The following is a 26,934-nucleotide window of genomic DNA, read 5'->3' on the forward strand; positions in this document are numbered from 1 at the left end:
ACCTTTGTGACCCTTCCCAGCTTCCATTCCACAGGAAACCTAGTGTTTTCTGACAGTAGCACCTCACTGTCAGCCTGTGTACTACCACTCACCTCTGTCCTTACAGTCATCCTGTCCACGGGCACATCAGTACCTACCAGCAGTTGTGTTTCACTTTCAGGCTCACTGATAAAGGGTAGCTCCCTCCTTGAAATAGACACATGACCAGCCTCAGCTTCAGGTGTTGGTTCTGTCTGGGTTTCCCCCAGGTTACCAGAAAGGCAAGCCTGACTCCAAGCCTGAATGTGTGCAACTGCACACACGCAAGGTACTGCATTATCAAAATCATTCCATATCAAGACATCTGCAGGAATATCCTCAGACATACTTGCCTGCTTGCTTCCTTTTCCACCCTCCCAGTCAATTTAAACCATGGCCAAAGATATTTGGAATGGGGTGCCTCCTAAAGCTGTGGCTGGAATGGACTGCCCAAGCAAGTACTGCTCCTCTTTAACTACTGCACACTTCACAATGACTATGTCTGAGGCTGTGTCTCTCTCAGCAATGGCCTGTCTTCCATCCACTAAGATAGAATACAAACACTGGTGATAGTTTGGTACCCCAGTTGTCTCCAGACAGCTTACAGCTGGCATGCTGTTACTCCCACTTTCTGGCTCCCTCACCTTTTGTTTCCCACCTTCCTTCAGTGGACATGTGTATGCTACATGCCCCCTTTGGTTACATTTAAAACATCTAACCCCTGATCCTGCCTATGTACTTGAACTAGTGGCTTCTCCTGTTAATGGTGGAGTCTGTTGGGGTGATTTAGGCTGCCCACCATGGGTTCCATTATATCCCTCTGCAGCACTGGGTATCCCCTTCTTGTGCAGTGGTGCCCTCCTTGCTAAGTAGAGATCCCCTTTCCCTCCCCAGATTATTTGCAGAGTTACACTCCCAGTCTGCCAACCAGATTCTCATGTCCTCAGACAAAGTGCTAAGGGCTTGTTCCCTCACGAAAAGGTCTGCCAGCCTTTTAAAACTGGAAACTTGACAGCCACTCACTCACCTATGAAAATAAGTGCTTAACACAGCAATGTAATCACATACGTTTTCATCTGCCAAGTGTCTATGTTCATGAAACTTTTTTTCTGTAAGCTTCAGGTGTTAACTTAAAACATTCCAATAAACATTGTTTAACTTTATCATAGTTTCAGCAATCGGTATCAGACAATTTAGAAACTGCAGTTACAGATTTACCATGGAGAAAGGGGGTCAGGAACTGTACATAGAGCCCTTGGTCAACATTATACTGTTTACATACAGTACTCTTTCAAATATATGAATAAAATAATCAAAATTATCACCCTCTGTAAAATGTGAAAAAAAAACTTACTGACCTTTATTGCTTCTGGGTTTTGTTTATTCCCTTCCCCATTACCTCCATGACCCTGTCAAAGACTCAACATCTCCCTCTCACATTGGTTATGTTTCTCCTTTTCTTCAGCCTCCAAATGCCACAGACTCTCTGCTGATTCTAATTCCAAATGTTTGGCCTCCAGTTCAAGTCTCTTTAACTCCAGATGGGTTTTTAAGATGTCTGAGGAAAAGGTAAACTGTCTTGTTTCTGAAGGCTGAACATCCCCATTAAAAGATTGGTTGTCTTCCTGGTTACTGGTCCTTGCTGCAGCTGTGATTAAGACTGAAATCCTTTTCTCTTTAGTCGGTTTGGCATGCACCAGTCCTTTGGCTTTGCACACCATGGCTCTCTCTCTCACACACACACACACACACACACACACACACACACACACACACACGCACACACACGCACACACACGCATGCACACACACGCACACACACACGCACACACACGCGCACACACACACACACACACACACACACACACACACACACACACACACACACACACACACACACACACACACATTCACTCACTCACACCTGGGAAAGGCTGGCACAGATTTACCAGATGTGCCGCCCTTCCCAGACTATAAGGTAATTATGCTGCCACCGGTCAGCTACTATAAGGGTCTTACAAGTGTACTCAATTATACTGAATAAAATTAATAGTTTGATCAATGCAACAAGGCTTTCAGGAGCAGCACAGCATCATTAAAACAAGCATAAGTACTCTTAAAATGTTAGAAGTATTCTCTAAATGACCAGCCACAATGAAAGATATAGAAATATGTGATAATAAATAATAAAATAGAAAACATGAGAATTCTGAATATCTAGTTACAACAAACACTAGAGTTTCAATCACAGGAGATATAAAAACTAAGTCAGTTGGATAGATTCACACAGATGCACAAAAACAATACATTACTAATCTCACCGTATTTTCCTAACTGACTGACTAAAGAATTACTGTTCCCTAGTTAAGTTGGTTACTACAGCAAGGCAAGATGATGAGTCTTGAGTTGCTTACTACAGTAAGGCAAGATGAGGTATGAGGTTGTGTGAGATATCTGTGAGAGATCTTTCCTGTCAGTTTCTGAAAAACAAAGTACTGCTGTAAGAATTCTGTCTTATCTGTCACTAATATCTAAAAAATTCTTTCAGTGCTGGTTATTGAATGACATCACATCTGGTCACCGGATTCTGGTACAATGCGCACCGAGAGCTTTGCTAAGATCTGTTGCAGCATCTGAAAGCTATAAAACAATTTCAAATACCTCCACCCTTCCAGGATAGCAACTACTTCACTGATAAGGACAATACAGTAAGATTCCTAGTCCTGGATTTCCCAGACATTTTTGTCTCTGGTTACAATCAGAACTGTAAAATAAAATCTTTATGGCCTAAACTAACCCATTTAAATTCCAACATATTTTTCAAAATTAGCACAACTGAGATTAACTATTCCCTTTGAGAATTATTTCTTAAAGCATATACATTTAATTAGTTATAATAATACTGTCTGCCACCGATATCTTTTCTGCTCAGCACAATCCAATGTTGATGCATTTTTAATGCAAACAACTTTACAAATACATTTTAACACAAACATTTGTACAAATCAGTGTGATAGTCAAATGACATAAAATTATTGACAAAACTCCAGCTAGCTATGCTAGCATATGTTACACATGTATTGCTCTACTCTCCCTGGCACAGATGGCACTACCTCATATCATTGCACCCATAATGAGTGTCCAGGATGTCTTTAAAATTATCTAAACTAGTGCTTGCTTTAATATAAATCAGTTGCTCTCAGAGAACCAATTAGTACACTCCTCATTACTTTAGAATCTTCTACATAAGCTGTCTGATGATTCTCTACTACTTTTTGATAACCCCAAACATTCCCAGAGGTAGCTGTCTCTAAATGTCCTATATACCTGAATAAGATCTCCTCTTGAATATCTGTAAGAGATATTGTACAAGTTTAGATATTTTAGTCTTCCATAATAACTTAAATTTTCACATTCATGGATGTCTATGGTATATTTCCACTGTACCCTTTCCAGTTTACTAATGCTTGTTTTCTTATTAGGTTTCCATATTGTTTTCCATACTCAAATTTGGGTCTAATGTAACTAGTGAACAATGACTTCATCATTTCTGATTTCCTAGACTTTTCTTTCTATGCAACCTATAGTTCTGTAAACATCATTAACCAATTGGTTGATATGATCAGAAAAACACATAGCTGGATCTATCCATTTAACCAGCTCCTTAAATTAATTTGCAGTTTCAATCACTGTGTGCTATATTAAACATTTACCTCCCAAATCTATTATGCTTAGTTTTGTATGTATTTATCAGCATAGTTTGTAATAAAGCACAGCTAACTACCATTATTCTAATCTCTTTGTGTTTTTGCAATTTATTTTACTTTGTTATTGCAACTATTTGTGGGATTCACATATCCTGAAGACTGTATGTAGCTTCATAGCTTTTCATTTTGTAGACTACCACAGTGCCAAGTTATGCATTTTATGACCCATATACTCTGATTGCTGTAGAGGCTGTTGTTGCTAATACAGTTTTATGAAATATTCAAGTGTGGTAGCTCTGGACTATTATATTTTGACAAGCTGTCTGCACATGTCCTACATTGTCAATGTATGTGTATGTATGGCTGACTTTGCCATTACACTGTGGATATACTGGCTTGTGGAGTCTTTTGCTGACTTGATTCCACTGAAAGCAACATATATTCTTATTGTAATGACATTCACATATAGTCAGGTTTACTGCTGACACTCTGATGTTGTTAGGTTTGATGCCAGTTGTTACATTATATTTACCTTGATTGTAAATAAGTTGTTGAGTCTTCCACGAAATAAACCGGACTCTTGACTGGATGACAAACTCTTTATTTCACCATAACATTATGTTATGATGAAATAAAGAGTTTGTCATCCAGTCAAGAGTCCGGTTTATTTCATGGAAGACTCAACAACTTATTTACAATCAACATTTTTTGCCTGTGGTTGCTGAGTCTTTAGGAGGTATAAGACACTTTTTTTCTCTTATTATATTTACCTTATTATACCCCACCCCTCTTGTGTATACTTCACATTTTGCAAAAGTGATTTACTGTCATAGCACCTTCTTCAAATCTGTTTTGCCATCAATTGTTTTATTCCGCAACTCAATTTGCAATTTTATGTCATCCATCCCTATGGATTCTTTTGCTAATGGTGTAGCTTCTAGTCCAGGCTAACTACCTGTTGTTGTTTTCCTTTCCATTAAACATTTCTGTATATGCATATGCATTTGTTACTGTGGATAACATTAAACTACAATGCATGCATGAACACTTGCATCCATTAATAGACGTGCTTATGCACAGTCATTGTATACATTACCTGCTTGTATTTATTTCAATGTGGCTTTGAGGAGGCTTACCACAATCTAGCCATGAGTCTGTGTTACAGACATGACAAGAGTCTCCTTATCATGTGTACTTGCCTGGCTACAAGCACTTCTGATTATCATTACTGTTTGTTGTGCTAGCAATGCAAATAAAGTTGGCCCAGCCATGCAGCCTCAGTATTAATTAATCCCCAGGATTATGTTTGAGTATAAAATTATGTCTGCTATATAAAAATATCTGGACATTAAATTTGTTCCTTCACAAAATATATAGGAATAGAAAAATAAATAGCATGCAGATGATTTATGGATGAAATAGTGACAACCTAGGGTACAGAATGATGCATATATGCAGACACACACACACACACACACACACACACACACACACACACACACACACACACACACACACACACACACACACACACACACACACACACACACACACACACACACACACACACACACACACACACACTCACATACACACACAAGCACATCATGCAAACACACTGCATATACTGTTACACTGTGCTCCACATACACACAAACAGAGGAATGTGTGTGTGGGCATGTTTGTGGTGAAGTTAAATATATAAATATTTGATGTTGACTAGTAAGGGTTTATATATTTAAATGCTATTTGCCTGTGAGTATACAACAACAAACTGTGAATTATCTACTATCTGCCTCAGATATTATAAATTGAAACCTGGTGTTTTTTCTGTTCCTTTTTTTTAATATGTTATCGTTATGTAGTGTCCCTGGATCAGCCTACTTTCAGAGTTATTAAACATACAAAAATATAGCAACAAACAAGCTAAATAATAAACATACCCCAGGATTCATGAAGGTCAGCGCAAGGCCGGCGGTAGGCTTGCACCGACAGTCCAGCGTGACGATGGCACAGTAGCACCAAATGCATATTAATGAAGGCGCGCCACCGCCACAGCCACGTGCATAGGAAAGGAGCGCGAGTGCATAGGGCATGTCGAAGTGCCGCATGGAGGCGTAGAAATGCCAGCTGTCGATGTGCAACCTAAAATGCTTGCATATAACAATTTGCAAGATAGAAATCACATCTGTCAGTGTCCGTGGATACTGAAACGTATGCAAAGCATGCAAGATAGTTCCTGCGAACACAAAATGAAGAAGCAAACACAAATGCACGGTAGGGAATAACGGTTCCCTATCCTGCGAATAAATGACATGGAAAACTGTGTGCCCATAGTCCAATGACAGTGTAGATAGCTATACCAAGTGGAAGTGAAATGCATCATATGTTAGCGCGCCACCAATAGGTACGTCCAGCCCAATGTTAGGGTCACCAGCTGACCCATAGTGTGAGGGAGGGTACACAGCTGGGCAGATATGTCCATAACAAAATACATGATAAATGTACATATCTAGTGACCGTATGACCGAATCATATCCCACAAGGCATGTAATAGTCACATACAAAAGGTATGTCCGTATTTCACATACCAAATGTGACAGGAAATAGAATAAGCATGTAAACGAAACAGAAGGAGCATATAAACTGCTACAACAATAAGGCAACATGTAGGCTGAAAGGAACAGTATTATCCATACCGTTGACTGTGGGTACATGTTGTCCAGTACATTCAGATATGTGTCCAGAATATATCTCATCCTGGACATAGGAAAAGGTGGCATCCTACCAATGATTAGAACAGTCTGCCAAAATCCGCACATCAGCGGTACAAGCCAAACTTGTCAGGATGTGTCACAGTTGAACGGGTATTACCCGGGTATACCAACCATGTAATGAAAGTTAAGTATGGGCTTGTACTTATGTGCGTGAGGTATAGCATGTAGAAAGCAAACATGGCAGGGTAGTCCATACAACCATACAGGTACCTGACATATGTAGGGTATGCAATGTGTTACTCTGGCCGTGTCATGGGCCAACAACCAAAGCAGTTATGTATGGAGTGTCAGGAATATGTGTGTGTGGGGGGTGGGTAACGGTACAATCCTCCAAGGCGATACTGTGTCATATGCAGAATAGGTGAATCGGAGGTGTATCAGGGAGCAGCGGGTGAAGCAGAAAGAAACACAAAAACATGTATAAACATCTGCAATACAACCAGACAGGCCATACTGTAGAAAACAATCTTACAAACATATGAATATTAAAATGTGAGATACAAATGTATAGACATGTCACCAGCACATACCCACAGATTGGTCCTGATGGAACTGGCCATATCAAATGCAACACACCAGGATGCATAATGGACTACCCAGCATCCCCTCCACAGCACACAACCCGCTCCCATACCTGATCGTCCACCAAATCCAGCCATACTTGACCTACTGGTTTGGTGCAGCCACATCTACACATAGTGGCCACTACGCATATGTAATAGGTAGTGTCACCCTAGGCAGTTTCAGAATTGCAAACTATGTATCCCTTGCATGTAAAACCCCCAGCACATTTTCATAACACCAGAAGAATGGTCGGTATTTGTCTTGTTTTGGTCTTGTTCAATTTTTGGGATATCCCTCATGGGATAAGTAACCTTTGTAAACATTAGAATGGAAGACACAAAGTCCAGTCCTGTAGATATCTAGACACAAGTTTGAATGCGCAGTAGTGGTGCACGAGACTGTCCAGCCCTAGATGGTCATGCATAACCTACTACCCAGTATCAAACACCTGCCCACAACGCATGTGTCCTGACACGAATAAGTGAGAGAATATAATGCACACATTCACAAAGTGGCACATGGTATAAGAGTGATGAAGGCACTGACGTAAACAGAATACCCCCTGATCCACTGTTTGAGGTACAATTAATGTGTGTGTAGGTGTGACCTGACCAACAATGATACAATGCCAAATGTCCTGTGATCGTAGGAGATAACTATGTACCATACTGCATGTAACAGTTGCCTAAAGCGGTCACTTCAGGATAGAATAAACATAATTCATACAAGAAACAAGCAAACAACAAAAGTGCCAAAGGTATAAGGCTCACAGCTAGGAAACAAATGAATGTTCTAAACCTGCACTAACCATGGCTATGTGTTGGCCCAAACAATCTGGTGTCTGCAATTGGGTTACCATCTGTCCCGCTTTGCGAGGGGCAGTCCCTCTTTGGACAGTTGTGTCCAGACAAAATACATTACAAATGGCAAATGTCCTGGGATTGTAGGACATAGTTATGTCCCATATGTTATGTAATAGTTGCAGACAATAATTATTGCAGTATCTACAATACCTAAATGTTACAAGAAACAGAATAAGCAACTAAACCACTACAACAATAGGCTTTTATGTAGGCAAGTAAGTAAAGTTCTATCCATTGTACTGACCATGGGTATGTGTCGGCTTGTAAAATCTGATGTGTGTTCCGAAAATGTCCCATCTTGGCCATTTGAAAAGGTGGCAACCCTAGTCCCCAGAATACATCCCAACCTGTACATATGACAATGTCAACGATACCAATGGTCAGAGCATTCGCACAATAACTGGCCAGCCCCTTAACCACTCACAAAGCCAGTGACCTTTGGGGGAAAGGTGTTGAAATGAGAATGACTACTTACAACAATGAAGAGTAATAGACGCATTTAACTGCAGAAAATTAGTAGTATTACGAATCTGTCAACACGTTCCAAGTTAATAGTACTAATATGGTAGAAGTGTCCATGATTGTCCCTGAGTTGTCATAGCCTTGGCCCTGTCACTGTAGAAATGAGTCCCCAAGTATCAGAGAGGTCCGTACAGAGAAGTACACCAACCAACTGTCACATCTGTTGACAGGACTATTGCATACCTGTAGAGAATTTATAACAGATGTCCAGAATAATATTCATTATATCTATAAATGAATGAAATAGTCAAACGGGAAAAGAAACACGTGGAAACCAACCCCCAACCTGCATTATGTAGTGGAACCACTCCCCGCCCTAAATTATGTAGCGCTGACCCAATAATGTGGTCAGAGGTGCCCAAACACAACGTCTGTAAACACACGTAGAATGTTAAACTCTGGACTAACTCTGCCCATGTGCTATGTCTGATCTTTGAACAGTGACAGGGCAGTTCTAGTCACCAGTAGGCCAAGCCTAAACCAGGACCAGCACATGAACACCCTGACAATCAAACACACGTATGTGCAAGGACTATAAGCGTAGGAGTTATGAATATCCTTGGAGTGAGTAGACTTGCAGCACGGTTCCAGAGCAGTAGGAAACAGGGAATGTCCTAATTGTAGTACTGTGGTTTTCCCAGCAGGAGAATGGATGCCTGCTGTGTAAGGGAAGCGGTGAGGCATATGTCATAGTAGCTATGAACCATGGGTATACATATAAATGAGCCAGAACACCAATAGTGTAGTGGTTACAGCATCTGTCCAACGTAAAGGCATTCCCGGTTCAAGTACGACTATAGCACATATTAATTGTGTAAGGAATGCCTCTGTGCTGTAAAGCCAACATTTATACATATAAAGGTGATCGCGTTCGCATGGGTCCGTTAACCGGATTCCATCAAAGTGGTACTGTCATAAGAAATAAGGCACAAGTAATCCCAAAGAAGTGCCGGTAAACATATGTAACTCAGAATAAGTAGATGCAAGTGGGCCTGCGCGGGTGTATGCAGCTATTAGCATAGCAAATGTATGTTGTCTTGTACAGCTGTAACTTTTATATATATAGAGAGATGTGTGTATAGATAAATATCCATACACACACACACACACACATATATATATATATATATATATATATATATATATATATATATATATATATATCTATATATATATATATATATATATATATATATATATATATATATATATATATATATATGTACAGATATATATATATATATATATATACAGATATATATATATATATATATATATATATATATGTGTGTAAGGAACACCGAAAGACGAAAGCAAACATAAGGACTGTGAAGGGAATCCAGAGCAAGTAAGGAATTATGAAGTGCTCGCAGCATATGGCACATAAAGCTGCACAAATGTGAGTAGAGCACCGCTCTTCACACCAGAGGCAGGGCTATACCAGTGGCCATAACATCGTTGAAGTGCTACGTCAGCATTGTAAACAGATGGAATGTAGTACATGTTGCGACCACCTTCACTTGTAACCCGCAAATCGTTCGTAATCCATAACACCAGGAAAGGTACGTATGTGCAAATATGAATGGATGGGGAGCCTGTGAATACACGAGGCGGTACAAAATGTGTGTAGGGCCCCAATGCTCATGAGAGGGCAGTGTATAAAGGTGTGTCTTGGCTGCGATATCAGGTGCATAATGGCTGTTATGCATGGAAACTCAACACAGGTGTGCAGGAGAAACTATGGATATGCGATTATGGACACAGGAGTGTTAGGGTATGTTGCGCCGGGTGCAATGGAGCGGCCCGTGGAGGTCAGCTAGTATGTAGGTGCGATTCCCAGATAGAGCGTCATTTGCGTGGAGACATGCGTGAATGGGCGTATCGTTGTCGGACGTTGTGCGTCAGGTCTGGCAGCCCAGCACGTAAAACCTATACGCCACCCATGAGCGGAACGGAGTTCTGCTGTGACAACCCCAAACCGAGAAAAGCAGAAAGACACAACTACATGAAGACAACAATATGTTGACGTACAGTCACAGTAACACAAACACACATCCTATCAACAGTAATAATATGAATGTGCACAGAAACAAACACAGTAGCAGGAATAATATATACGAGTAATAGGTCGAATGACACTGTATCACATCCCAGTTAGCAGCGGCACACCAGACATGAAAAACGTGCGACATCTGTCCACTGCATAACGTGCAATATACTGAGCACAAGTTTACCGGAGTGAAGTGTTGGTGTCAGAATGACTAAGGCAATAGTATGCAGTTGAAGCAGAGACCAATACGCATGTTTAAGTGTCCATGTCCGGGAAATGTATAGGTTAACGGACACACAGGTGTATATATAGATAAAAACGTATATATACATATATCTATATTAATTTACATACACATATATATTCATACGGATATATAGACATATATATATATATATATATATATATATATATATATATATATATATATATATACACACACACACACACACACACACACACACACACACACACACAAGGATATACTACGGATATATATATATATATGCACACAAACAACGGTAGTGATATATACACATACACACAAAACAAAATATATATGTCAGTGTAAATATACACATGTACATAAATAGGTTACCTCACAGCAATTAGGGGTAACATATTTACAGCCCGGGCATATGTGACTGGGAGGTCCAATAAATAAATGTTGTACCCCCCACATCACCCAGCTAGGCCGGACAGACATACAGACAGACAATACAGATCAATACACTGCCGCTGTCCAAAACACCGGTAGGAAAGGACCAGTGGGAGAGTTCTGCAAGGTCTGCATTTTAAACATGGATAACGGTGTCCCTTGCGGGACAGTTGCAATGGCTAGAGTATTGTACATACCACTCAACTGTCCCTGAATGTCAGGTACGTCCCTGAGTTTGACTAAAAGTCTAACTCTGTCCTTAATCCCTCCTAAAATTAGTGGCTGTTGAAGGAAAGGTGGTGAATTACACTTACTGACTAATGACAATAAGTAAGAGTTGTTACTTCAGAATATGTGTATTACATCATATGCTCTGATTCTGTCAATGTGTCAAGTTAATAGCACTACTTTTGTAAAAGTGTCCCTGATTTTTCTTGACCTGTCCCTGATTCTGCAAAAATGTGTCCCTGATTGGTGGAGAGTTCTGGTATTGTCACATGAGATGTGTGATGATGGACAGTCCCATGCAAAGTGGGAAAGGTGTCACTCCTACAGTCTCCCGTCGTGCAATCTGAAAGGTGGTCAACGTGCAGTAGGTATGCGGTAGCATGACTCGGCAGACAGCTGCGTTAACAAACTCATGTCACATGTCAGCATTGCAGAGTATCGGCTCCCATGTATCAGGCAGATGGGAGCAGATCATATGAGGAACACGCATATAATACGATTACGTCACTGGACAGGCTGCCAAGTCCGTACAGTTGAACGCCTGCCGTCACAAAATGGTTACACATACCCGATACTGTAGTCATGTAGTCCGATGTAATACGCATCACAAGGGATCACACACACCCAGAGTGAGTGTCAAATGTAAGTGGAAATGGCAGAGAGAAAGTGGCTGTAAGTGTGTTTGTCTACCAGTATGCCAGTAGTGCACTGCCAAAGAAATGTGGAGTCTAAACGTGTATAAGGTGCTGTGACCAGAGGTCAGCAGTGCTTAACACTGTGCAAAGCCACGCACAACAGCTCCCACCTGCTGGACTGTGCCTTACCCGGTCTGTATCCAAAGGAGTCGGCCTGTCCGCAAACAAAGGACCGCCCTATACACGTGATGGTAGAAGTACCCTGCGCACATAGCTCATGTGAATTAACAATAGACCATGGCATATGTACAGACAATAGACCACACACACACACCATACAGCGCAGACATCCAACAGTATAGCAATGTACTGGCAGATATGTCCGGACCACTGGTGTATGCATGCCTGGCTGTCCTGTCTTTCAGTGTGTGAGCATGCCCAGTATGACTGTTATGCATGTTGTCGACCGACAATACCGTCATACCATCATGTGTGTGAGCATGCAAAGTATAGTCAACTGTATTGCATGTGTCACATGTCCAGATAGTTAGTAATGTGTTGCTGACCCCTCCATTCTACACAGACAGGTGTCATGCTGTGTCTGCAGGGCAGCTAATGGTCATGTGGCATTGACAGCTGCTACATGTCTGCATAGTGTGGGGGGACATGCAACCACAACCACAGTCCTACACAGCACCATGGGTGGTGCACATGACTCTCACAGTGTAGGTTTGACGGGGGGGCACAGCCAACAGTTGTCCACATCTGCCGCTACTGTACTGGTATGCCAGGTACTCCATGTCAGTGTGTGGACCTACCTAAATTGCTGGTTGGAGGGATACCAGTGTACGTCAGTTTCCAGCTTTAATTACCAGCACAGTGGTGTTGGATGTCCTAGCTTACACAACCTACATCAAACTGCCTGGCCTGCTGTCATCTGTGTGTGTCTTAGGGGGATGGGGTCATTCATTGGGCATATCCATAGGCCATTGTATATCATTCGTCTGTATTGGTCCACATCTGTCCAGCTGCATGGAACGTGTGTGGGCTGTACAGATACACATGATGGTCAGCCCATAATCTGCAGTGGGTAGGACACCCTGTGTACTACAGGCTACCATTGTGACCCCCGCATGTGCTACAGAGGTCATGGTGCCACTATGGATGTGTACTGTCTGCTGCCATAACATTTGGTCACCACAGTCACTTGTATGTTCACATACATACCATAGCAATGGGTAACTACACATTCTAATACAACTGCCACTTGTTAGGTCAATAGACATACCCTGGGTGTGTTCCAGACTTGAGGACGGTGCTGGAGTGCTGCCTATGTCGGATGCACACAGTGCACCTCCTATACATGGCCGAGCACAGGTACTGTCATGTTTGTCATCCATTGTACTGTGTGCGGGTCAGAGAGGGGAAATCCGTGGGTACCTACTGTGTCAGTGCATATGCCTTGTGTTGCCTCTTTGCCAAGGGCAGGTCATACTGTGCACAGGCTTTCACCAACTGTGACCTACTCAGGTAGTTCCTTCAGCAAGTCACACTGTGCCTGTACAGGCCTTGGCAGTGGTGTTGGGCTGTGTGGCCCTTCCCCATGCTGTTCCTGCTGCAACTGTTACTGCAGGATAACATTGTGTAGGATAGCAAATACCATAACAACTTGTATGCATGTAGCTTGTGAATACTGCAGAGCTCCAACGGATGTGTCTGGATACCAGAACTGTGAACTGAGCATCCCAAACACATGCACAAATATATGTCTTGCCTGTGCATCCGCCTCAGTATGGTGTGAGTGTTCAGGTGTGTGTGCATTGCTGATGGGTGTCGTCAGCCACTACACCAGTGTTTACCCAGCATCCCCCACTAGGAGACTGTAGGGGATGTCCATATAGGCATTGGTGTACTACAGCTGTGTCAGAAGCCATATATCGGACAAATCATAGCTTCCAGGGCAGACAGCACACACATTCAATCTCATGCCCTGGCCATCGCATATGGCCTAGCTGTTGGAGGGTATGCCCCTGCAGTGAATGTAGGCCCTACCCTGCTCCCCGGATGGTGCTACGTGTGCAGGTTATAGCACCCAGTAACCCAGGGTAGTCATCCATGTGGTTGAACAGATGCATATTGCTGGTCCACTAATCACGTGTGTTGAGGACATGTATGTGCTCACTAGCATGTGTTGACATGGCATCTGTGAACTGGTGCAATACTCTGGATGCAGATGTCTGTGAGATACCCATGATATCCCCAGTTGTGCTGTGTGAGGTATCTGTGGCTAGTACACCTAGGCCAACACATCCCATGGTATCCACTGTGATGCGTTTCCCTTGGCCTGTTTTATGTGTCAGGTGTGGCAGGCACAGGTCAACAAGCTGCTGTAGGAGGTCTCTGTCCACCCCATAGTGCTCCAACATCCCCAGCCCATGTAGCCCCTGGTAAGTCACCCTTGGTCTATAAAGTCTTATGTCACCCCAGTAAGGGTTGTTCGGCAGCATACACATCCTCACTGCCCCAGCCTCCTGCACATGTTGGTATATGTTGCCTGCTGCCGCCCGTGTCATTTGGTTGGACTGTGTCGTGAAATGTCCCTGCAGGTATACACCGGTGGTGTAGAGTGTGGACAAAACCTGTGTGTATGCTGCTTGCTCACATTAACGTACTGTTCATGTGTGGGCTGGCCATGTCATCTGTGGATTGTGCTGATCAACACCTGTTTGTGCAGCCTGTACACCCTGACTACCCCACCACTGCTGTCATCCCTCCCAATGTCACCAGGCAGGTATAGACACACCCCTAGCTTAGGTGTGCTAAGGCAGGAGCACTCCCGAGGCACAGTTCTGCAATGTACATAGAGTATGCCTGACCCCCCTCCCATGCTGTCAACTATATTCGAGACCTGCACCCAGCTGACTACACACATACACTCCAGGGACCAGCAGCACACCCTGGTGATAAATGTGATACACCATAGTCAACCTCATCTGCATAGTATAGTCTTCTAATGAATAGTTATATGACCCATACCAAACCTCCAAATTATTAACCACTGCTCAGTGTCACTCAGATCCATACACAACTGGCAACAGGTGCCTTACAATCACCATATTCGATGTCCCGTGGTCTTCCCAGCAACAAAATAACCGGTGTCTACACGACTACATCCCGTGGCCCTGCACACTACAGATGATGTGCATTAGCACCACGCCATGGCAGATATACATAGATCCCAGGTTATCACGTACAGATCATCCGGCACAAACATTCAGTAGTGATGATGTCCCCAGACATATGTTCACATCTATGTCCACCTCTACATCTACATATATCATATATATTATTTGTATACATATATACATGGACATATATATATATATATATATATATATATATATATATATATATATATACACACACATACACACATATACATGTACACACATATGTAGATACGGCATTTATATCACAACAGCGGACCACATGACAGCAATTCATTAGACAGGAATGAAAAGGAAACTACATGTGCCACCTGTGTTACTATCAAGGCACGTGTGTTATGTTGCATCACACGGTTCAGACCGTATCAATGGTAAGAGTAGGGCTGCTGACAGTTACTCACCAGACCTATTGGCGAATGTATGTGTTGACAACCCAGTGTCTTGGCAGAATATGTGGGCTGTGGACACTATATAGGTCAGCAACAAAACAAACTGAACAAATCCTGCAGCTAGCCACTCACAGATACCAACACATGTGGTATAACTGCCAAACACACACACCTGCCATGCCTTGGAATCGAGCATCTACCTGTCTAGTCTACCACACTGCAGCATTATGCAGTAACAGAACGCGCTATTAAGATTACTGGTACACAGCACTCCAGGAGGCATACTTCTAGGTGGATGACATCATCCGCAAAAGCAAAGACGCCAATAGGGAATGTATGTGGAGTGAGCCATCTAAAAGCATTACTCTGTCCCCAGGCAGCTGGAAACACACACACACTTGGCAGGGCTGGGAGTTGAACATACACCTAACTACCTTATACACACTACAGCATTATGCAGTTATAGAATGCGCTATCGAGATTACTGGAACACAGCACTCCCAGAGGCATACTTCTAGGTGGATGACATCATCCGCAAAGGCAAAGATGCCGATAGGGAATGTATGTGGAGTGAGCCATCTAAAAACATTACTCTGTCTCCAGACAGCTGGAAACACACACACACACACACTTGGCAGGGCTGGGAGTTGAACATACACCTAACTACCTTATCACACTACAGCATTACGCAGTTACAGAATGCGCTACCAAGATTACTGAACACAGCACTCCCAGAGGCATACTTCTAGGTGAATGACATCATCCGCAAAGGCAAAGACGCTGATAGGGAATGTATGTGGAGTGAGCCATCTAAAAGCAATACTCTGTCCCCAGGCAGCAGGAAACACACACAGGCACACACTTGGCAGGGCATACTTCTAGGTGGATGACATCATCCGCAAAGGCAAAGACGCCGATAGGGAATGTATAGAGAGTGAGCAGTCTAAAAGCATATTACTATCCCAAGGTAGACGTAGACAAACACATGGCAGTGGTGTGAGCGGGACAATTGCCCATCTACGGAGCACTATTACAACACTACATAGATACGAGATGCGTCACAGACAGTACACCCTTCAAGACAGTCAGCCAGTGTGTTCAATGTAGGCATCCATCCTAACATGGAAAATGGACATCTGTTGCCTGAATGACCACCATCGCTATACAGGATGTCAATGGCCATGCCCATACACAGAGGCACATCACTGACACAAGGTGTCACTGGGCATGTTCACACACTTAGTATCACACGTCCGTTTGGAATGTACTGTGTGTCCATCTACACAACGGTGTACTGGGCATGTTCACACACTTAGCAGTTGCAAAGGGCTGTCTTGCATGCACACGGATTCTAAACACAGAAGGGCACAGTTTGGAATGTAATGTGTGTCCATCTACACAATGGCGTACTGGGCATGCTCACACACAGCAGTTGCAAAGGGGCGTTTTGCATGCACATGGATTCTAAACATAGAAGGGCACAGTTTGGAATGTACTGTGTGTCCATCTACTGGGCATGCTCACGCACTTAGCAGTTGCAAAGGGCCATCTTGCATGCACACAGATTCTAAACATGGAAGGGCATGGTTTGGAATGTACTGTGTGTCCATCTACACAATGGCATACTGGGCATGCTCACACACTTAGCAGTAGCAAAGGGCTGTCTTGCATGCACATGGATTCTAAACATGGAAGAGCACAGTATGGTGTTACTGTCCCCATGTACATGAAGGCCACTCACATGTACTGACCAGTACACACTCAAGAGCCATCACAGATGTCTCAGGTGCAGATCACAGAGGTAAACGCCGTAGTCTATGTAGCCCTCAGGCATCACCATGTAGTTGGACCAGAAACACACAGCCATACATTACCACAACACCATGTGACTCATGATCAGTGGACTGTACATAGATCTACAGCAACTGTGCAGACTACACATGTACTGACAGGGTTCCATCATGTGTTATGCAATGCAATGATACCACTGTACATGACCAGGTCGGCTCTACACATAACAGGGGCCCTGTGTCTTACACAGCTGTGACAGATGACTGTCGCTGTACACCAAAGAACACACATGTTTGGATATGACATACATGTAATCGCAGTGGATATGTGCATAGACCACACACACACACACACACAACACATATGTACATAGCATAGCTTTTGTTGTCCTCCATGCAGACAAGTGGGTACACCAATCACACACATGCAAATGGAAGGTAGATCCATGGCTGTTGAATGCTAACAGTACATGAGGTAGCAATGTTGACCGAGGACACATTCCCTCTGTGCTAGTTAACCATGACACCCATCATATCATACAACAGTCCATGTGTTATGTATGTCATCACACATGTCCACCAGTTGCAATGCATACAAACATGGCTACATGGCAGGCATGTAGGACCAACACACATGTACATGTAGTGGTGTGCATGCAGCTACCACGCATGTGCAGTAGCTGATGCATGTAATTCATCGGTGCCTAACTACAACATGCAGTTGCAATGCAGCCCCATCATTGACACCTGTATATGGTGAAATACTGACAGTACGGTAGGATGTACATCAGGTATGGATGGATGTGTGTACATAAAGTGGTGATCCACCTTTGCAGATGGATGTTTGCCGGGGACGGTTCACAGGTGTGTCACACGCCATCCTACCATTACATGTGCAAACAGTACGCTATGTTACTGTTACTTGACGGTGAAGACATAAAACCAACACAGCGGTCGGGTGTTACTGACTGTAAATCACTTGACACCTGTAACACTTACATCCTCCCGTGTGCATATAGCAGCACAATTGCCGGAAGTAGCATTGGTACACATAATGCAGCCAATACTGCTGCATGTCTGTCAGACGTATCATCATATAGCAGGTGTATCATTCACAGTACTGCCATGTGTGTTTGCTTGTGTGACCATATATGCCACATATGGTGGGGAATACATCCCAATTGTTACACACCCCTGTACACTGTTGTAGAGATCTGTACATACTGCAGTGTGGAAAGCATGAAATAGGCAGGGGTGGTGTGTGTATCACACACATGTCAGCTATCTGTATGTGAATGACATTTGTGGACTCCACAGTGTGTGTGTGTGTGTGTGTGTGTGTGTGTGTGTGTGTGTGTGTGTGTGTGTGTGTGTGTGTGTGTGTGTGTGTGTATGTATGGCTGTCTGGTGCATGGAGTGAGGGTGTATGCTACCATACAGAACAGACAGGATCCCTAACCCCTCATGGTGATGCAGTCTACTACCCTGTTGATGCCATCGGTCTCAGCCTTACTGGCTACCTGTACATGTTCATTCTCTGTGTCACGTCGTGTGATTGCACAGTACTGTGAGGGTGATTACCACATAGGCAGTGGTCCTCACCTCAACACTATGGAGTGTGCATTATAGTGTTGTTGACCCCGTGAGTGTGGGCATGTTCCTGTATTGTGACAGGGTAATACTGCTACACAGTGAGGCCTCATGCTATCAAGTGGCCTCTAACGTTATCATCGGCCGGACCGCTGTGTACACCCCCCGCACCATGTCAACATACCTGTGATGTGACCTGGTATGGATGTCACATCTCTAGCCACTGTAGCCTATTAAACAGCCCACATGCTTCTGGATCAGTAGATGTGTGGACATCTGTGGTATGTTAGCCTTTCCAACAGTCAGGTTGAGGCTACGTATAGCATGCTGATATTGCCATACGTGCCTGTGAGTACTCCACATTTACACATGAGAAACTGCAAGCACTGGTACTTGTTGGCACATGCAAGAAGACCATAAGGAGGGGACCAGGACATCATTACCAACATGCTGTTACTGTTGTTACCAAGACACATACTGTGAACATATAACAATGCATGATAAACCTTTACTACATGGTATGTCTGGTGCATGTCAACAGTACATAACTAATGTAATATACACTTCTCTCACTATTCTGTTCACCCTGTGCATCAGACCATTTGAGCATGTCCCTGCACCGATGGTGTGGATGACAGGGATGTGGCACAGGCTTCATTATATGCACAGGGTGATAATGTTTGCCAGGGGCATAGGCTGCACCAATGGATGCCATCATGTGTGTGGGTAAGGGCCGGTGATCTGATTGGACATGTGTGGTCATTATGCATGTGGGTGTTGCGATGCCCTACAGATGTTTTTGCCATGTGCGTGTATGTGTGCACACAGTTCTGCCTTTTGTGAGGCCTACACAGGGGTCTTATTGACAGCTCCAAATTGTACAGACCAGGATGTACAGCTCACTGTGTCCGGCCACGGCCATGTGACCTGTGCCTGCTAGGGGTTGCACGGGCACTACCAGGTGGAGGTACAGATTGGCTACTGTCTGACGACACATGTCCACTGGAACCGTGTCCCCACTGGGAATGTCCAGGGCCACGTCCACATGGCCTGCTGTGTCCTGGTGTGGACAGCGCAGCACCAGCTGCTACTGCTACCGGCACTATGGGAGCGGCCATGTGAGGTGGCATGCTCACGTTTACCTGCACTAGGTGGTGTAGCTGGCCTATGTCCACATGGCCTACACCTCACTCCTACCATATGTTCCAGCACAGACAGCTCACACTAGCGGATTGCCATGCCACGGTCAAGGATTCCGACCATGTCACCCAATCGCCTGTCCAGAACATCAGCAATCTGCTGTTGAGCATTTGCCAATGCCTGGATGTTGTCATTTAGAGTACGGATAGCAGCCCTCTGCAGCCTCTGCCCTTCTCTGTTCTGCCATTCAGCATGTGCCTGTGCCACCATTACAGTCTGGAACATGCATCTGGTGACACCAGCTGCTGCGCTCTGTCCTGCAGGTGCATGTCTGCCAGAGGTCCTCCTATGAGCAGCACTGGTCACATGCCTGTGTGGCACATCTGCAGTCATTACACTGACACCATGGTGTGGAGAAACACCTTCTGTAGCCACCACACGTTCCTGTTCCACGCTAACAGATGCTGACTGTCCTTCCTCTATGGCCACTGGTGATGCGGTATGGGTTGGCAGCAGAACTGTGTGCGGGGAAGAGGGGGACATAGCTGGGATGGCAACCATTGGCACAGATTCAGCCCCTGACAACCCTGCCTGTACCTCATGCATATGTTCATCACTGCTAGTATCTGTGGGGACACTAACATCAGATGGACCGCAGGAGGGTAACGCACCTACATCACCTGTGAATGCAAAGAAATACTCTAAATTACAATAGACACACACAGACACACACAGACACACACACAGACACAGACACACACACACACACACACAGACACACACACACACACAGACACACACACATGCAGACACACACACGCAGACACACACATACACACACACACACACACACACACACACACACACACACACACACACACACACACACACACACACAGACACACAGACACACACATGCAGACACACCATGCATGTGATTTGACAGACGGCATGCAGCATGCATGTGATACAGCAGACGGCATGCAGCTCAGACATTAATAGTGTTAGTTAGCATACCTCCCTGGGTTGCACACAACAGCAAGCAGGTGTCATATCAGTAGCCATGCAGTTCACACAATCATGGTAGTAAGCATGCATCCCTGTGATACACCATGTGGACCAGAACAGGTTAACAGTACACATGGCTGAAGTGACCTTGACATGTAATCTGCTGACGTGTGCATTAACATGCAAATATGTCTGACACAATGGTGCCCTGACACATGTACAGTGTTGTAATGGGCATCACATTGCAGTGTTGTCTGTATGCCCTACAGATAGAATGCATGTTTAGCAAATGTGCATGAGCATGGAAGGGTAGTGTGAGCCGTCTACATTGCTATACAGTGTGAAGTACAGACACTGTGCCATTGCATCGCATCATGAGGCATCTATATTGATATACAGTGCGTAATATGCACACATTGCATAGCCATAACTGCATGCATACCCATGACATAACTGTGGATTGTGACAAATGATGCTGAGGTGTATACACACCAAATCATGCTGTGTCATGTGACAGGTCACTGGAAGACCTACAGATGACACCCCTGTACAACTACTACAGAGTCTAGCTGCCTGGCAACCATGTCCACACATGGCAGACATGTCAATTCACCATGTCCCATATGACATTGATGTACCACACACAAGAGGTGCACAGCTAACGGTGCTGTCCTACAGCAGCAAGGGAAATGTACAGTATCTGTGGCCTGATGTGGTGTCAATGTCTGTGGAAGCTGTGCAGGTGACTACTGTCATGCTATGACACAGTTGTGATGTTCAACACATCTTATATGGTAGACTTAAGTGACACCTCCACTAGCTGTGCACAGGCTTTTATGATGTCCAGTGTACCACATCAACTGTATAATCAGTCAACTAAGGCTATAATTGGACCATGTGTGGACAATGTGCAACAGGGTGTATACACATCACATCTACTGTGTGGCTACATGTCTCTGGCTATCCCCCATGGCTATGTGTGAACATGTGTTGGCCAAATGTTTGTGATGGCTGTCTATCTCACATGTCTGTGCTGTCCCATATGACATACACCCATAGATGTCAGATATGTCACCATCCACAGGGCTATGCAGACAATGGGTTGAATGTTTGGTATGTGGGGTCTGTGTTAAGGGATAGTGTGACAATATTGCAGCCAGAACACTACATGTCTGGGAAATGTCAGATGGCACATCACAATGTGTGCACCCATTGCAGGGGCATATAACACAATGGTGACTGCTGTGGGCTGCCCATATCCCAGCTCACTGCGTGGTACTGTTTGCGTACCACACATGTGTTGTTCCAATGTATAGTACATATGCCTACATTGTACAACACCTCCACCATTGTATGCACAGCTGTCTATACATGTAGCAATGACAGATACTGTGGTTTCATGTTGGTGTATCATTCCATTTGTATATACTGCACATGGGTAGCCAGTGTGAATGATGGGAGATGCAACCTGTATATCGTGACTGGACCAAACATCAAGTGTACAAGTGTTAACTGGCCACATGGTGAATAGATCTATGCTTTAACATGCCTGATACTGATGACAGTCTCACCTGCAACGGAGTGATGTCTGTGCGGCACGCCAGAGGTACCTGTATTGGGATGACACAGCAGTTTGAACATTATCCATGACTGTATGACAGCCACAGGGTGCACTGTGCATGTTAACACATTCGCCTGCACAATAGCATATGGTATGCACATGTGTGCATACACAGGGTAGCATACTGTAGTATGCAGCATGTGTGTAAACATACCTTGCATATGATGTTACATTACATAATGTACAGTGACACATGCAACTAAATGGGATATAATAGTCATATGTGCAGTACTGACTTCCCAGGCAACTCCAGGTTCATTGGTTGGGAGACACCCACCTCCACGATGACAGCTAGTGTTTGTGTATGCTGTTCTGAGGGTGTCCCCAGACTGGCCAGTAGCTCCTCAGTGGGTGTGAGTGGGGGCTGGGTTGGTGGCCCACCACTTGTTCCACCTTGTTCCCTGGTGATTGCAGTGGCACGCTGTTTCGCATGTCGTATCAAGTCTGTGCAGTGTCTGCGCACCTGCTGGTAGGTGCGGTTATGGCCACCCACATCATTAACCCTCCTGCGAAGGTCCTGCCACAGGTCATCACACTGCTGGGCATGCTGTGGCACATGGCTGAACAATACCTCATAGTTCTCATGGAGGTACAGGATGAGGACATCATCCTCCTGGTGGCTGTACACTGGCAGGCATGAGCGAGGCATTATCTGTAAGACGTAATGATGGTGACAGGTCATAGTATCACAGAGATGTGCAGAGATACTGCTGTGCATACATTTGTATTAAATCTAATACATCTGCACAGTTATCTTTGCAAATCATCATGACACTGACATGACTGACATGTTTGTGTGACACACATGTAACACCCGTTATGCATTGGATATCATCGCCATATATGTGTGTCACCTCATTACATTGTTCATACTCCATGTGAATGCTGTCTTGATGTGGGCATGTCTGTTTGCCTGCACTGGTGTTCTTACCTATCAGCACATGCCTGGATGTGTCCACAGTAATGTTGTTGACCTTGATGCTGTGTATATGTCACATATCAACACATACACTGCCTTAATGGACTTGAGCAGTGACAATGCAGACATATGCATGGAAACCTTTACATGCATGTGTTTTGCCATATAGATCTACACGGCACTGTACAGCAGTTCAACATCCTGCCACGGATCGCCTGTGTTGCACATGTGATAGACATGGGACAATGACTACCCGGACGTCATTCGCAGGGATGGTTATCAACTATAGCATGTACTGGCAAGGTTTCCTAGCTGTAACCGACAGCCATTTTGCCACCGCGAGGTGCATCAGTGCCACATTACTGATCCAGACAGTTGATAATACATCTACCATGCGGTCATCACACCATGTATGACAGAGATGACATGTGCAGCTTTGATGGACAGGGTTGCATGGTATGGCGGAAGTATGTCACATGTATGGCACAGGGATCTGTCCAGCATGTGGCGATCCTAGTAGTAGGACGGTGGCTGTCCATGACGTATGTCTTTCAGATAAGAATATGTACGTGTAGCATGTCCAACATCATAGTGTAGCACATGTCTTTATGCAAGGTAGCCAGCATGCTGCATAGTGGAGGTGAGGAATGTGAAGGCTGGTATCGCCCATCCACGCATGGCCAATACCCCTTAAAGGTGATATGTGATCCAATATTGGTCACCCGAGTGCTGAGTATGCCTGTCCAATGATCTCCATGCTCATGGATGGCACCCTGTGATAACATGGGTGCCTCGTATGACTACCTAATAGGCCTGGAGACGTCACCAACTCAGGGAGGTGAACTGCACAGCACCATCCCTTACACAGTGTCCATAATGTTGACTGCAGCCTAGGTGGTACTTAATGGGTACAGGGATATTCACCTAGCGGTGACAATGCTAATATCATCTGTCAGATTGTGCACATATGTCACACACCTCACTCACAAAGCCCATTCTGTATGTTGTCCACAACACTGAGACAGCTATTGCTCATAGGTCATGGCCATTCACATCCTTACATACACAGATTCCTCACATTTGTCTGTGTGGTATGGGCTACAATGAGGGGGGAGTACAACACATTAACCCTGTTTTACTGTAGCTGCCACTGGTGTGATATGCACATGTCACTCTGACACATTTTGTAGTGTTGATTCTGTCAACAGGCTACTGGTAGAACACTCCTGTGACATACGAAGGTACATGTAGTCAAACATCCGTACTGTCATCTACGTCTGTACTGCTAACATCTACGTTGATAAAGGTTCATGGACTTGCAGACCATACTCAGCAGGGCAACAGTGCAGTGCCTCCAATTATGACTGTCGCACCACTTGTGGGTTAATATTATCCAACATCATATCTGTATTGCATTTTCATGTTCAGCACTTGTTCAGAACTTGTGAGCACTTCATGAGCTACTAATTAATATAGCACCCATTCCAAACCATTTCTCACAAGTACACTGTCTGTCCTTACATTTCCAGCTTGCTTACAGTACAACAGCTGTTGTACACACGTAACTCACATATCTTGTGAGACATGGTTGAATATACAGGCATGTCCAACTGTCACGTACTAGTGCTATTGCCTGTCTATATGATGAATATGGCATACATGTGGCAAAATAGCAATTGTCTGATGTACACAGTCAATGCTCACCTCCCAACATACGACACTATAGCCTGTGGGAGATGCACATATGTAGCCATGCTGGGGGTAATGCTCTCAACAACCCAGACTGAACCTGACAGTCATGTGGGGACATGTAACATTTGAAACACATCCCACTCATCACATAGTCTCACAAGATCTCCACCTCCACAGGCCACACATAGTATGAGTACAACTTTTGCAGAACCTCTCCATACTCTGTGTAGGCACCAAAGGCAGCCCTCATCACCAAACACAACAACAATAGCTTATAGCCCACAGACTCATGTGTGCCCATCACATACAGCCAATAGGGTATTATAACATACACAACACACCAGTCATAAGTGACTCTGTAGGTGGTCACACTGATGTCCCACTCAGCAGGCTACACAAGGTGATAGTCGCTTACATCTAGCTGTCGGGTAACTGGTTCTGCAACATAACCTATGCACCCATGCCACACTTCACCATGTACAATTTGACTGTCATTCTACATGTTAGTGTGACTGCCCTGAGATGCAACTTCACAGACTACATGTGCAGGGACATGCAATAGCTCATGGGTCTTGTAGCCCTGAAGGTATTGGCCAAGCCTGGGGAGTATTATGCATTCATCCGGACTTGATACCACTGTACAATAACTGACTGTTTAACTTCAACAGCTGCCTATGCTTCTGCTGTCATTCCACAGGCATCAAGTATCTGTCCACTTTGACTGACATGGTCAACAAAACACAATGCTTTGGCACAGATGACCTGCACCTGTCAGCCCTGGGAGTACAGATAACATGTAAGGCCCTTACTGCTCCTATACTGCCTGTCTTGCACAGTTTCCAATAACATTCACCACCAGAACAGGAACAGGCAAGCAAAACATGGGGTCATGTGACTCGATGCTTGACATCTTCATCTCTGATGCACGCAGGCAAGGCACTCCTTATAATGGACCACTTTAATATCTCTGCAGTGACTGGGACCTGCCTCGAGGCTCCGCAGAGCACACCTGCACTGACAGGTTATACGCAGACCACACCTTTCAGTCATGTATATGCAGACCACACCTTTCAGTCATGTAACCTGGATGGGAACACCCATGGCTGAGGTGTTCCCATATTCCACTATGTTGTACACACCTCCTGGCTAGTTACTTAGCACAATGCATCAGAGGTGATCCACGTGCAACTAACTGTGGCCAGAACTGCTATACACATTGTAACATGCTACGGATTCAACAACATACCCCATGGTTACCAGTCCTCATTTCTTGGTGTACTGGACAGTAGGGTTCAGACAGGTACTACTGATGTGAGACTGACACTACCCCACACTTAACTGGGATAGCTACTCATGTACCGACACATTAGGCCAATGCTGTCCGGGATTCATAGCCTCCACTCGGCTGGATCAACCCATACAAACCACCTCCAAGACCAACAATATCCTAGATATGGACACTACCAATCCACAAAGAGGATTACTGACCTCAAAGAGATGCCCTATGCATACCGTCTCAAAAAACTGCAGCTTTAC

This window comes from Protopterus annectens, chromosome 2.part0 (genome assembly GCF_019279795.1).
Source record: "Protopterus annectens isolate FY-2018-M chromosome 2.part0, PAN1.0, whole genome shotgun sequence".
Taxonomy (NCBI): Eukaryota; Metazoa; Chordata; order Ceratodontiformes; family Protopteridae; genus Protopterus; species Protopterus annectens.